General features: G+C 50.4%; 1 pseudogene; it reads left to right on the top strand.

Annotated features, from left to right (window-relative positions):
* The first annotated feature begins 13,326 nt into the window (after positions 1-13,326).
* On the top strand, positions 13,327-13,796 carry LOC119405754 (transcription factor Jun-like; annotated as a pseudogene).
* Positions 13,797-14,604: the final 808 nt, after the last annotated feature.

Genomic DNA, 14,604 nt, shown 5'->3' with positions numbered 1-14,604 from the left:
GCAGATGGCGTCCGACGCCATTTTCTTCCTAACTTGGAAGATTTACAAAGCCATGTGCGTCGAAGTACATTAGCCACGCATCTTTCAGCGGACAATATGCCACCGCGACGCGCCTTTCTCTCCCGTCAACCCCCTGTATTAGTGAAGGGGGACGCTTTTCACCAGTGCTGGAAAAGAGTTAGGAAGAACATGGCTGCCGAAAACGAGCGTTAGCCAATGAGATTCGTCGCCGGCGCTTCAATGGTTGTCGGTACTTAAGAAAGAACAGGGAAAATCTAGGGAGTTTAGCCTGGATCGGCCAGAATTCCACAGAAAGCCGCTTAAGGTCGACGACGTGGGAGTTGTCGAATTCGATGCGGTGGTCGTTTACCATGCTATGCTCAGCGAGTGTACTCCTTATGCTCAGCGAGTGTACTCCTTTGTCACGCGAACTTGCTGGCATCGTTTTTATGTTGTCGCAGCCTTTCTTTGTTCCCCCACGTACAAAATTTCCACGACCAGCACGTGGTATGGAGCAAAACCAGCCCCTGCGCTTTCCCTTCGGCCGTCCTGTCATTTGGGCACGAAAAGGCGCAGGTGCCAGCAATCCACCTGCTACATCCACTTCCACGAGAAGCATGTGCGTATACAGTTTCTCATGGCGAATTATGCGGCTTTCATCAAGCTTTGTGTGGCGATGGCCAAAACCTCCACACAAGGAGTCGGGCGCGTCTTAAGAAATTGGTCCCAACAATTTCCACAAAAAAGAAAAGCGATCCGCCCACGCTTTCTTGGTCAATGCCTGGCAGGCCGACAGCAGTCCAACGCTGCGACAAAAGAATTTGTCGGGGCGAGCTCTGAGAAGACTGCACCCCCAGGATGAAAAAGTAACGAGTAACGTAACACCACACGTTACCGAAAAATGTTAACGTAAGTACGTTACCCTTACAGTTTCTAAATTGTAACGAGTACGTTACTAAGTTACCGAAAAAAGTAACGCGTTACCGGTAACGCCGTTACTTGTAACGCGTTACCCGCCAACACTGCTATAGAGTCATGGCAGTTTCTTCATACTCATCGTATTTACAAAGCGAAACTGAGACTGTGAAGTTTGCAAACGTAATGCTCAGATGAAGAACAGGTTAAATGTGGCGGCATTTCTTAAACTTCATGGTAATATTTCCAAACTGCTCTTAAACACTGCTGTGTTGTCGCGGTAGGGCCGCCCAGCCTCCGCAATCTGTTTGGGTAGATCCTTCCTTGATTTAAAGCAAACAGCTTTGAAAAAGCAAGTCATCTGATCAGCTCTATGAATATCAAAAATCACCTTTAATAATATAATATTATATATATATTATTGTAGTGGGGAAGGAGACATCGAGACAGCATCGAGTAGGAGTGAAAGAAGACGAAGACGAAGAGCCGATCGAGAGCGCGCGTTACAGTGTTCGACAACCGCTGAACCCAGGCCTGTGGTTTTGTTAATAAACCCCCTTATAATTGGTGGAGGTGCTGGGTACCTTCGAAGCTGGATCTACGAAGCCGCACCTTACCTCCAGTGTCAGCAATGCCGGAAGAATCCACCAACCAAGGTACCTCCCAGATTCAGCCACTGCATGTCCCGGCGTGTTGCCACTGCGTCACCCGCCGATCTTCAGCGGCACTGACGACCAAGGACGTTGAGGAGTGGTTGGCTACATACCACAAGGTGAGCGCAGCTAACAAGTGGGACGATGCGGCTAAGCTGACTTATGTTAGCTTTTACTTGGCCGGCGTCGCTAGTCTCTGGCTGCGGAATCACGAAGCTGATATTACCAGCTGGGCTTCGTTCAAGACGGCCTTTTCAGAAGTCTTCGACCGCCCCGCTGTACGAAAGCTCCGCGCGGAACAGCGACTTCGTGAGCGCGCTCAACAGCCAGGAGAGAACTTCACCAGCTATATTGAGGACGTCGTCGACTTGTGCAAGCGTGTGAACCCATCGATGCTCGAAGCAGACAAGATCAAGCAGATTCTCAAGGGAATAGCCGATGACGCATTCCAGATGTTGTTAGCCAAGGACCCACAAACCGTAGCCGAACTGGTCAGTTTGTGCCAGAGCTTCGACGAGTTGCGCAAGCAACGCGCCCAGACACGACGCTTTCTGGAACATCGTGACTCGATCGCAGGTTTGACTCTCGGAGACCAGAATTCCATGTTGGCTCAGATAAAACAGTTTGTGCGTGAGGAGGTCGCTCGGCAGCTCTCCATTTTATCAAGCACGCCCGAACCAGCACAGACACATCATCTGGCCCCAGCTATACGACAAGCTATCCAAGAAGAGGTAACTGACGCTCTGCTGCCTTTCCCTCGTTCACCACCTCTGGAGGCTGCGCCCTTGACGTACGCACAGGTCGTCGCAACGAGAGCGCCCCGTCAGCCAACTTATTTTCCCTCGCCGGTGCCTGTTCAGAGTCATCACCAGTTCCGTTCGGCCGACCCGTCGCTACGTGTCCTAACCCGTGGCGCACCGCAGACAACCGCCCTATCTGCTATTCTTGCGGCTATGCAGGGCATGTGGCACGTTTCTGCCGCCGCCGCCGTCTCGTCCACACAGATACATTGCCACGTTCTTCGCACGACCCTCGACGGTTTAGCACACGACACGGCCACAAGAATCTTCTTCCCCGACCGCCTTCCCTCAGTTAGCCGCCGATCTCCATCGCCCCGACGTCGCTCCTTGTCACCTATGCGCCGTCCGACCCTACCCTGCAGACACGGAAAACTAGATGCCGCAGTTCCCGAGGCACGAACTGCGTCGTCGTCGAAAGAATCAAGTCCTCGCATTTCTCCGGCAAACCTCATCGAAGTTTTTGTGGATGGCTTTCGTACCCTTGCGCTTGTGGACACTGGTGCTGCCGTTTCAGTGATAGATTTAAAACTTTGCCGATTGCTTCGGAAGGTCACCCACGACGTCAGAGGGATTGTCCCTCCGTACCGCCAGTGCTCACCATATTCGACCATCAGCTGCCTGCACTGCCCGCGTTCTCATCCAAGGTGTTTTGTATACCGTTGAATTTCTTGTGCTGCCTGCGTGTTTCGCATGATGTGATTCTCGGCTGGGATTTTCTCTCTCGTCATCATGCGGTTATCGACTGTGCTCGTGCCGAAGTTGCCTTCTCTGCGTTGTGTTCCTCATCGCCTGAAGCTACGTTGAACAAGCTCTTTGTCGCCGACGATATCGACATACCACCCAATAGCGCAACCTTGTTCCCGTGTCCTGTGCCGATCTGTCCGAGTCTCCAGTTTTGTTTACCTCCCTCCCAAACCTTCCAACGTCGCAGGAGCCTCGCGTTGCCTTTCGCTATTCTCGACGTAACCACCGGCGTTACGAACTTATTTGTCACGAATCCCTTGCCGTCTACATCAACCTTACCTTCCGCGGAGAATGCATTGGCACATACAAGAGTTGGACGATACTTCCATCTTCGGCCTTGGCGGCGCGAGTGATTTGCTCCTTAATGCACTGACACCATCTGCCTGTACGCCCGATCGCCCGACTATTGATGCGTTTGGACCCTCAATTGATGCCGACCTTGAAGAAAAACGCCGAGAGAGCAACTCCTCGAACTTCTGCACCAGTTTCGCGGCTCGTTTGATTGCCAGCAGACGTCGTTAGGTCGAACACTGTAAACGCGCGCTCTTCGATCGGCTCTTCGTCTTCGTCTTCTTTCACTCCTACTCGATGCTGTCTCGATGTCTCTCTAAGATATATATATATATATATATATATAGATATATATATATATATATATAATATATATACACACACACCACACGGAGGACAGAGTGAGCAACGCCAGCCCCCCCCCCCCCCCCCCCCCACTCGCGAACGAGTTGGTACGCCACTGCGTGTCTTCTTTAAAGATTTTTGTGTATCTGTGTCATGCTTTGTTGTGTTACCTCGCGAGTGTTCGCTTATAAGTGACAGATTGCTAAGACTACCGGCAGCCTCAATTACGACGTCATCGACTCTGTTGTCAGTTTGGATGAAGCGCGAAAGACATGGACAGAAAAGGCACACATACAATCATACATACTAGCGCTACGTAGGGTGTATGTGTGCCTTTCTGTCCCTGTCTTTCGCGCTGCTCCCTTAAGTTATGTTGAACCAACTCCAACAAGTTCACTCAGAATGAGGGATTTGCCTTGTTAAGCTTATCCGCTGCACAGTGGCGTTATGCGAAGAAAACTAAACGTCACGTTCTGAAGCTCTCGCCCTTCGTGGCCGAGAAGGGTTCGCTGCCGCAAAGGGGTTGATAAAATATTTACGGCTTCGAAGCAACTTAAAGGAATCAGTCATCTCATGAGTCTATTCGAGACGTGTGAATATTAAAGCTTACAGGCGTATTTTCCATTTGTAATGATGGATGTATCGAATTATTTCGCGATCCCCTTCGAATCCGATGTGTCCGACGGTCGTCAAGTGAGGTGAAACTTGAGGCACTCGAGAGCGTGCGTTGCGTTAAAATGTCTGTGTATGCCCTGTTTTATGTTACCTCGTGTACGCTTGTAGTTATACAGATTGTTAAGACTATCAGCAGCGTTAAGAAATCCACCATCTGCGCACTTGTTATTTGACCTGAAATCAGGGGGCGTAGCCAAGGGGAGGTGAGGTGGTTCAATCCCCCCCCCCCCCCCCGAAAATTTCACTTTTGCTTGCGTATATATACACGCGCACATACAAACGCATGCACGAACATACATAAAGTATGGTTGAACCCCCCCCCCCCCCCCCGAAAAAAATTTCTGGCTACGCCCCTGCCTGAAATGTAGCAGCTGGCGTTTGAAGTAGACATCCGTAGCGAGCCGCCTCGTTGCAATTGTGCAGCAATTAAGTTCACTATGCGATCACGCTTCAGGCCACCTGATTCATTGGTATCTTGTAATAATCTCTGTTGGCATAATTAAGTTTCTCCATGACACAAGAAGTGGCTTGGTCTGCTCTCTAATGTAGAGGATTGTTGCTAATTCGTTTGCGTGGCAGCTAGGTAGAAGAATTGAAGAAACCTTTGCTATGCACTTGCGCATTTATTAGACATTTGGGTGCTCGTACGGTGACTGGAGACTGCGTGGGCGCCTTTTTTGTAATTAAAGAAGACAAAGCATCAGGTAACGTATGTGGCAGTTATGATTTCCCTGCTGGTGGGCTTCGCTGCACAACGAATCGTCGATGCACAGTACATGCTTTGTGGCATAACGTAGCTGCAGTGCCATAAATATATAGTGCATTGAATCCAAGGGGCAGTGCAAGCATGGTGTAAACAAGCAGGGTACGAGTCAAAATATGGGCGGCGTGCGCAGCACAGATTTCTTTGCGCTCCACCATGAAGGAATTGCTTTGTAAGTTTTACCGCTACACAGGGGTGTAACGCGACAAAACTAATGCCACGCTCTGAAGCTTGCTATCTGTAGCTGCATTAGTTGCCGGAAAAGAGTATCGCCAGGTTGCTTCAGTGGCGCAAAATGTTGTCTGGTCCGATACTACACGTTTCACACGAGCATGCAGTTATGAAAAATAAGTAATGGGGAGAACTAGCGGATTCCAGCAGCTTTAGAACGAACAATTGCCTCGAGGACAGGTCCGAGACGCATGATATTTGTTGTTATATACTGAGTACGTGCAGCACAATGAAACGAAACAGGAGAAGACACATAAGCGACTAGACTGGCTATGAAAAAATCCGTAAACAGGCGGTGAGGTGCTCGAGCACCCCCGCCCTGTTTACGGATTTTTCAATCGCAGCTTCATCTTCCACCCTTCCTGCCGTTTTTTTGGATAGACTGGCTATGTCGTTTATGTGTCTTCTCTTGTCTTCGTTTCATTGAGCTGCACATATTCAGTATCTATCAAGACATGTACCAACTATATTTAAGCTTCAGACAGGCATTTTATACATTTTTAATTACGGGTAGTGGAACTATTAGCGATGCCCTTTGATTCCGATGTATGCGAATTTTTACTGTATATACACTTAGCCGACTGTGTGCATTTGTAACACATTGATCGGTTCAGCGAAGCATTATGTGTGAGGAGCATTGATTTTCCTGGCGTAAACAAATCTTTTTTTATTATATGATATTTAGGAGATGTTGGTGCTTCTGTATAGGCGATGCGCAAAGCGCCGACGACGCCATCTGCCGCCATGGCTCGAAGCGCTCGCGGGCCCGGCGAGCAGTGTTCCCGCGAGCGTATATACGCGAGTGCACGGATGGATGTGTTTTTTCATCGTGATTTAACGATTCTGGCGGGCCTCACGATGTCGAAAAATACCTGCTGCGTTGTAGGCTGCTCAAACACATACAAGAACTCGCCAGGAACGCACTTCTACATGTTTCCGGTGCTATTTCGAGCGAGAGCGACGGCGACGGTGGATTGCGGCTGTCCGACGCAAAAGGTAAGCAATCGCGCTTTGTTTAAGCAGTGTTTAGAACGATTACCGTGTTTTTATTTCTCCATTATGTCGCTACGTCTTCAGCGAACGCTACTACGTTTACATTTGGTCGCCTCGCCTGCATTGTAGACGCTACAATGCACATGAGGTTGTTATCACTGATAAGACGCGATGCCCTAGGCTCTCTTGAAAAACGAATGGCGCGAAGCGCTATGCCAGAGAATGTGGGGCAGGGGGCAGCTCCTTACAAAAAGCGCCGTAGAATCACACGTGTGCTGCACGAAATGGGCTGCATTCTACCTAATGATGGCACTGGAATGCGATCACCAGTGCAGAATGTTCGCTGTGCGCTCGCCTCAACTGTATGCATATTGGCTGTAACACATGGCACCTGTTCGCACTGAAGGCTTTTGACAGGACATTCACCGATTCAACCTCCCTTTGAATGCCCCGCCACGGTGGTCTAGTGGTTATGGCGCTCGACTGCTGACCCGAAGGTCGGGGGTCAAATCCCGGCCGCGGCGGCTGCATTTTCGATGGAGGCGAAAATGTTTGAGGCCCGTGTTAAAGTGAGCTAGAAGAGGGTAGTGGGCTTGCTGGGGTCCCCTGCTTGACGCCGGGTATGTCACATGTGTGGTGGCGCCACCAGCGACTTAAATGTAAGGCACTGTCCTGACGGAGGCGTTTGTGCGCAACTGATATCATGCTTTTTTGTGCGCTGTTATCATATGGCACTGGACGGAAATGTACGCGAATTTCGGCAGTGTAAACATTGATGCTGATGTCGCTGAGACAATAAAAAAATAAAGAAGAAAACTAGCGTGAGCTAGGTGCGTTGGCCTACATGTGCGCGTAAGGCATGGTAACCATCTAGAACACTGTAGCATGGTGTATGCAGCTCTGCTGTTAGCTAGTTATCTGATGTTAAATGAAACACACGGAAGACCGTTAGTATTCGTGCGAGTAAAGCTGCAGAAAACATTCTTTTCTGAAACTCTGTCGCCGTAACTCGCGCGAACGCGCCGATTAAACTGCATGCAGAACTCGATGCATGCAAGGGATGCTTCGCAAGTTTGAGATCCATATAAATTGCTCTTACGAGTGATAAGCAGCGATGGCGAACTTTTCAAAGCTTACGCGTTTTGCGGCTATCAATTGTAAACTGGATTCTTTGCATTTCTTGGGCACTACTTTCGTCACGCACGCCTTTTACGAGCGTGTGAAATTACTGCCGATGCTGACCTTGACACACACTCGGGAGTTTACCACGAGCTCTTAATGTTACACATTCCACAGCATTTAAAGACTTGGAGCTGCTCATTCTTTCTGCAGATCTCCAGTACCTGGCTCTGTAATTTGGCTAGTTTCTGCACTGAATATTCCTGTGCAAACACTGTAAAAATCCACAGATAAGAAAAAACAGGAAGCCACTCTCCTCGGGTACTGGGCACAAGTACATGAACATTTATTCATCATATATTGGGCACAGTTGCTTGGACAGTATCGCCAATGGCACGAGAACGTACCTTCTTCTCGCCTTGAACCTTCTTCTCGCACCTTCTTCTCGCCTTGAACCTTCTTTCTCGCCTTGAACCTTCTTCTCGCCTTGAACGCTTCCCGATTGCTTTCTCTTTCGGGTCGGTCTTTCCTCGTGGTGTCTTCTTTGTCAAATACGACGCCAAGCTAGGCAGGATTGTAGGCACAGCGTCCTCTCGTAGGCAAGGTTTCCCACGCGGTGTGCGTACTTCGTTCCCTTCGAGTATATATGCACGTAGTACCGTAGCACATACTTCGGCTCAAAATGAAGTTGACACACGGCAGATGTGTCGTCCAGTGCTTTGTCCGCTCGATGCAAATTCCTTTCCCAGGGCTTCCTCAGGGCTGTATCCTTCGGAACGCCTAACAAAGACGGTTTCGTGCTGCCCTTCACGTGGACGTAACCTGTCCGACAGCCTGGCGCAAAACAGTGGTTTTGCCGCCGCGGAAGCATTTTAACCTCGTGAGACGGTCACTGCTTGTCAGGACCACATCGCTGTTCGCAGAAGAACCTAGCATATTGAGGATGCAAAGCGCGAAGAGTTCTCAAAAAAAACAAACTCGCACGCACCGACCGCCACTCCAAACAGCCAGCAACTGCCCCAGCGCCAACGCTCACTACCTTGATGCGACGGTGGCGCCGCGCCGCGGAGGGCGCGCCGAAGCACGTTTTTGTGACATTGGCGGCGTCACCGCAATGCATAGCGCCGGCCGGCGAGTGAGCCACTACCCTATCTAGCTCACTTTACCCGTGTACTTAGATTTAGGTGCACGTTAAAGAACCCCAGGTGGTCGAAATTTCCGGAGCCCTCCACTACGGCGTCTCTCATAATCATATCTTGGTTTTGGGACGTTAAACCCAGATATTATTAACCTCCCTTTGAAATGCCTCGTAACATGACTTCATGCTAATAAAAAACACCCTTGATGTATCCCACTAATACTCATTCGCTTTACACAAGCTGTGTATGAGTGGGGCCATAGGCGTGCTCACGGGGCGTGGGGGCTTTCCTATTTGCCTAAGAGGGGGGGGGGGGGGGCGCAAAATCTGCCCCTTTCTGCCTCATCTGTCTGTCTGGCGCGGCTAAGACGCCACTCCTCCTGAAGGCGCACGCCAGAAGAAGCCTCATCCATCAGAGAAAACCGACATTTTGTGCCAGAACTGTTCAACCGCTTCAAACAGATCGCCGTAGTCTCTGGATGCATCTCATTCTGACGAAAATTTTGTTTCCGAACAAATTGCTGTCGAAGAGCTAAACGTATTCGTGAAGAAAACAAAATATATTTTTTCAGGCGAAATTACAGGGGGTCGACGGACTGCACCGACGTTCTTCTCTGAAGACACCCAGCAAATACGTAGCCAAGCTGCTATGACAAGCTAGGTGACCACCAGCTCCGCAGTGACTCAGTCCCGCGCCACAAGCGCAAGCTGCCGAGATATGTTTTCGCAAGTTTATCGTGCTGGTTTCAAAGTTTTACCAACGCTGACCATTCGCATGGCCGCACCCGCGAAATCCATGCGCCGACGCGACAGCGCTCCCTCGAAATCTACCATATAAACGCATGGCACGTAAACGAGCTACTGTGTCGAGAAAAAAACGTTGGTTCATGCGTCAACGCAGGCAGGCATTAGTGATCGGGACGTTGTAAGAAAGCGGTGTACTTACGATGAGCTCCACTTCGTAAGGAAGCTTGTTGACGCTTGTCTGTGGCAAACACTTGGCGCGTATAGTGACATTGTCGTCCCACACAGCTGTTACATTGGACACATGTCCACTATATAAGCGGGGCTCCTCTTGCGCACTATCGCCGCAAAAGTAATTATCAGTGACGCGCACAAGCGGCAAATCGCACGCGCGCACTTCCGTCATGCTTGCAGTGAAAGGAGGCGTCCGCTACGCGGCCCGTGTGCGGTTCCAACGGCCACCGCTACGCGGCTTTCAGTGCGCCCCTATAGGCGCTGCGCATCGCGAATAGCACCGGCTACTCCTTTTCGCTGATGATAGGATATGTGAAAAGCACAACAATGAAAAAAAAAATATTTCCTAAAGATCAGCTGTCCCGACGTGGGAGCGGCCAGCTGCGCGCTAATCGCGCGTACCGAAGGACTAAAATAAAGTTGTTCATCCACCCATCCATAAAGAACAGCTAGGCAAAACAGTTATTAACAATTGTGTTTCATATATCGGCTTGATACCGCACGCATGCGATGGGAGTCATGCATGCATATGCGACATATATCGGTTGAGGATGGCCTAGATTCATCACACGATGTGTTCGGATAGGCACCGGGACTCCACTGACCTGATGAGAAAGTAAGAAATCTGCATCGCTGCGCCTATGTACACACATACTGTGCTCCAAGTAGGGAGGGCCTGCTTCGGCGTGACGCTCGTTCGCGTGGTGGCTCGATCGCCACAAGCATTTGTTTTAAAACAAGCAATAATCATGGGCGTCCGAAGGGGGGTGCAAGGGGAGGGGGCAGCTGCCCCTCCCTGGAATTTTGGATAATATTTTTCTGTGCGGCAGCAATGTGTTACACAGCTTGATTACATACTCAGGTCCCGGCCTTCTCTATTTCCAAGCATTTCGCACGTTGCACACTACTGATTAATCTGCAGGTCATGTCACGGCACTGAAAGCTGTCAGTGCTGGATCTCTCCCCCCCCCCCCCCCCCCCCTTGCACCCCACTGCAATAAGTTCTGCGGACGCCCTTGGCAATAATATTGATTATTCGGTGACTATCACGGGATATTGGAGTTAAAACGTTTTTCTAAGGCACTTTTTGGGAAAAGCTGGCTTTTCTGGAACCGCAAAAACAATGCCCACACAGCAGCTCATATGAATATATAGCATGCTAGCTGTTCCGATTATGTCTCAAACTTCGTCGTCCAAAACGAACCAGCTTCGTAAACTAATGCGCTTGATACGCCAGCAAGGTTAACACAAAAATGAAACCTAATGCACTGTGCGGCTATGCCTGCGCAGTGATCCCATTGAGCTGAAACAAAACTGATTCCCCTCCTTGCGAACTGCGTGCCCCTTAGTCAAAAAGTGGCCCTTTCCAAAGAAAGCAACAAGTATGCACCTTTATTCGTGCGTCCATTAAATCAGGCCACCTGCATTTCCATGGTTAAATCGCATGATCAACGTTTTGCACGCACGTAGCGCAGTGATGCCAACCGAGACAACGTTTTATCCCTAGATTGACCCCCGAAATACCCTAGATTACATGAAAATTCCTAGACTGACTTTTTAATGTCGTCATTCATTAAATGAATGGATACATACCAGAACTGGTAAGGCGAGACATTTCTGTGTGACAAACATAACTGGCACATGGTAACATGAAATCATGACATACATGTCATGTGCGACATGATTTACATGCCGCGCTCATGGTGCCATCGCGGCCATTTGGCTCGATTGACATACCTAAAATTGGTATTGCGCGACGGTAGTGGGATGAGCGTAAATCAGTTGTGATAACGGGAAAATCATGATACGCAAGTCATGTACGCCATGACTTACATGCCATGCTCGTGGTGCCCTCGCGGCCACTTGGCTCGCTTGATATAAACCAAAACTGGTATTTCACGACGAGACTGCATGATGGACGTAAATCAGAAGTGGTAACATGAATCATGATATGCAAGTCATGTACGACATGATTTACATGCCACGCTCATGGCGTACTCGCGGCCGTTTAGCTCGCTTGGTATACACCAAAACTGGTACTTGCGCGACGCAGCTGTATCACGAACGTAAATGAGAGGTAGCAACATGAAAACCATGACACGCATGTCATGTACGACATGACATACATGCTACGCTCATAGTGCGCTTCCGGCCGTTCTGTTAACTGGATATATACCAAAATTGGTATGGCATGACACGAGTGCGTGATGAACATAAATGTCAGGTCATGCATCGTATATTTCAGAATGCACGTTTCATTAGCATGGTATATACGGGACTGGACATGCATGCATGCATGGCAAACATGCGATATATAGTGAACTAGATGCATGGCATGAATGACTTCATTTGCCTCCCCTCAAAAGACGAAGCCATGTAGCAGCGCTTTGCCGGCTGCTTCGCATTACATCGATTCCCACAGTGCGTGGGATCTGCCGTTTTTTTTTTTTTTTGCCACAAATTGAGCAAGGGGTATGGGTAATAAAAATGCAGGGAATACTAGTTACAAAGCTTATGTCGCAGGAGCAAACGCACCAACCTTAATGAATGATACATTACGACTGCGATACGTAAGAGAGATTGGAAAAAACCGGTTGGAACAATCCAATATGGGATCACAGTCACACTTAAGAACGTCGTATACGTCAATTGCGTGTTTTTTTTCTCCTCAAAGTTCTTCTTGAACTCTTAATTATAAACTACTGATGCGACAGAACTATATAGGTGACCCTGCGTTTTAATGTCAGCCCTCGCAAACTGCTTTTGCATTGTTTTTTTTTCACTCCAGAGAGAGGGAAAGAAAAGTGGCTCCACAGGTTGGCAGCAATGAAAGGCGCTAGCGGCTAACCGGCCCACTCGAGGCACTGCGCCTAAAGCCCCTATAGGGGCTTTAACTGCGCCGTGCTCGCAAGTCTTTAGATTTTTCGCTTTTACTTAAGTACCGACAACTGCCTCCTTTCACGGCCCTCTCTCACGCGCAGCTGGCGTCCGACGCCATTTTCTTCCTAACTTGGAAGATTTACAAAGCCATGTGCGTCTAAGTACATTAGCCACGCACCTTTCAGCGGACAATATTCTACCGCGACGCGCCTTTCTCCTCCCGTCAACCCCCTGTCATTAGTGAATGGGGGACGCGTGTCACCAGGGTGCTGGAAAAGAGTTAGGAAGAGCATGGCTACCGAAAACGAGCGTGTAGCCAATGAGATTCGTCGCCGGCGCTTCAATGGTTGTCGGTACTAAAGAAAGAACAGGGAAAAATCTAGGGACTTTAGTGCTCCCTATTGGGCTGCAGAAATTAGGTGCCCTTTTCCCTTTCCTTACGAACCACTAACCACCACCACCACCACTCGCTAAACTCGAGCTGCCGCTGCAGTAACGGCCTCAGTAGTCGCCGCAACCCACGCTTCACGAAACGCCAGGCCCGAACATGTCCGACTCGGGTGACTCGACCACAAACAACAGTTTCTTTCATCCTTGGTCGTCCGAGCACTTGCCGACGGGCGGCTGCGAGGGAGGAGAAGCCACAGACGGGCCTCGCCCGGACGGCACACAACCGTTGTCCGTCGGCTTCGGCGAGATGAGTAGCGATGGCACCAGGCGATCAACCGACAGCGACGTATCAGCCAACGCTGAAGGAGCAGCTGTTGAGTTGCGAAGAGTTGGTCTTGCGCAAGCGGAAGCATGACCCTCAACTTAGGCAGCCCTGGGGCATCCCAACGCAGCACCAAACAGGCCCGCTGTTCGAGCCTACTTACGTCCTCCGGACTTGCAAATGCTGATGCTGTCGACGCCCGAGCTCGAGCGGTTCATCATTGCTCTCAACGCTCAGGATTCGACGGTGAGTAGGCTGTTTTTACTTACCATGACCAAGGAAGAGGAGCAGTACCCGAGCGGCTTTCCCGATACGCTCGCTCAACTCCAGCTGAAGCCGCCGCAGCCCCGCACTTCAACAGCACACCACGTCCGGGCCGGACACGTCCGACTCGGTCGACTCGACCTCAAACGACAGTTCGAGTCATCCTTCATCGTCCGAGCCACAAACGGTGCCTCGACTTGGCGGCACACCACCGCTGTCGTCCGTCGGCTTCGACGAGAAGAGTAGCGGATGGGCACCAGCCAACAACCGACAGCGACGTATCAGCCAACGCTGAAGGAGCAGCTTTTGAGTTGCGAAGAGTTGGTCTCGCGCAAGCGGAGCATGGCCCTGGACTTAGAAAGCCCTGTGGCATGCCAACGCAGCAGCAAACAGGCGCGCTGTTCGAGCTTGCTCACGTCTCCAGACCTGCGAAAGTTGGCGCTCTCGACGCCCGAGCTCGAGCGCCTCGGACAGGATTCGACGGTGAGTAAGCTGTTATGTTTACCATGAGCGAGGAAGGGAGCAGTGGCCTCAGTGGCTTCCCCAAGCAGCCGCCACAGCTCGCGCTTCACCAGCACGCCACGTCCGGCCCGGACTCGTCCCACTCGGTCGACTCGAACTCAAACGACAGTTTCAGTCGTACTTCATCGTCTCTCGCCGCAAACGGTGCCTCGACTGAGGTCCACGCCGCCACAATCGCCCATCAGCATGGGCGGCCGAGAGAGGATCAGGCTGGAACAAGGAGGGAGAGGAATCGAATCGCCGCACATAAGTGCCGCCAGCGAAAAGCTCGACCGAGACTCCGACTCGAAGCCAAATTTAACGCGCTCAAGGCGGAGAAAACCGTGCTGGAATACGACACCAGCGTTCTACGCCACGAGGTGTACCAGCTCTCTCAGGAGGTGATGACACACATCAAGGCGGGCTGTAAGATGTGATGGTGTCACATGCCCCATAAGCATGCTCGGTGACTTGCTTGTGAGATAATTCCACGCGCGTGTTGTGTGCACACTCGCGTGTTCTTCAATCTCCCCAACCCCGTGATCAGCAGTATAACAGCCTCGAACCAACTCCTATTGAGTTCTCTTCAGTCTCCCCGAACC

The sequence above is a fragment of the Rhipicephalus sanguineus genome, chromosome 9 (genome assembly GCF_013339695.2).
Source record: "Rhipicephalus sanguineus isolate Rsan-2018 chromosome 9, BIME_Rsan_1.4, whole genome shotgun sequence".
NCBI lineage: Eukaryota > Metazoa > Arthropoda > Arachnida > Ixodida > Ixodidae > Rhipicephalus > Rhipicephalus sanguineus.
Note: the sequence above shows the minus strand (reverse complement) of the source record. Positions and strands in the feature narration are given on the sequence as shown.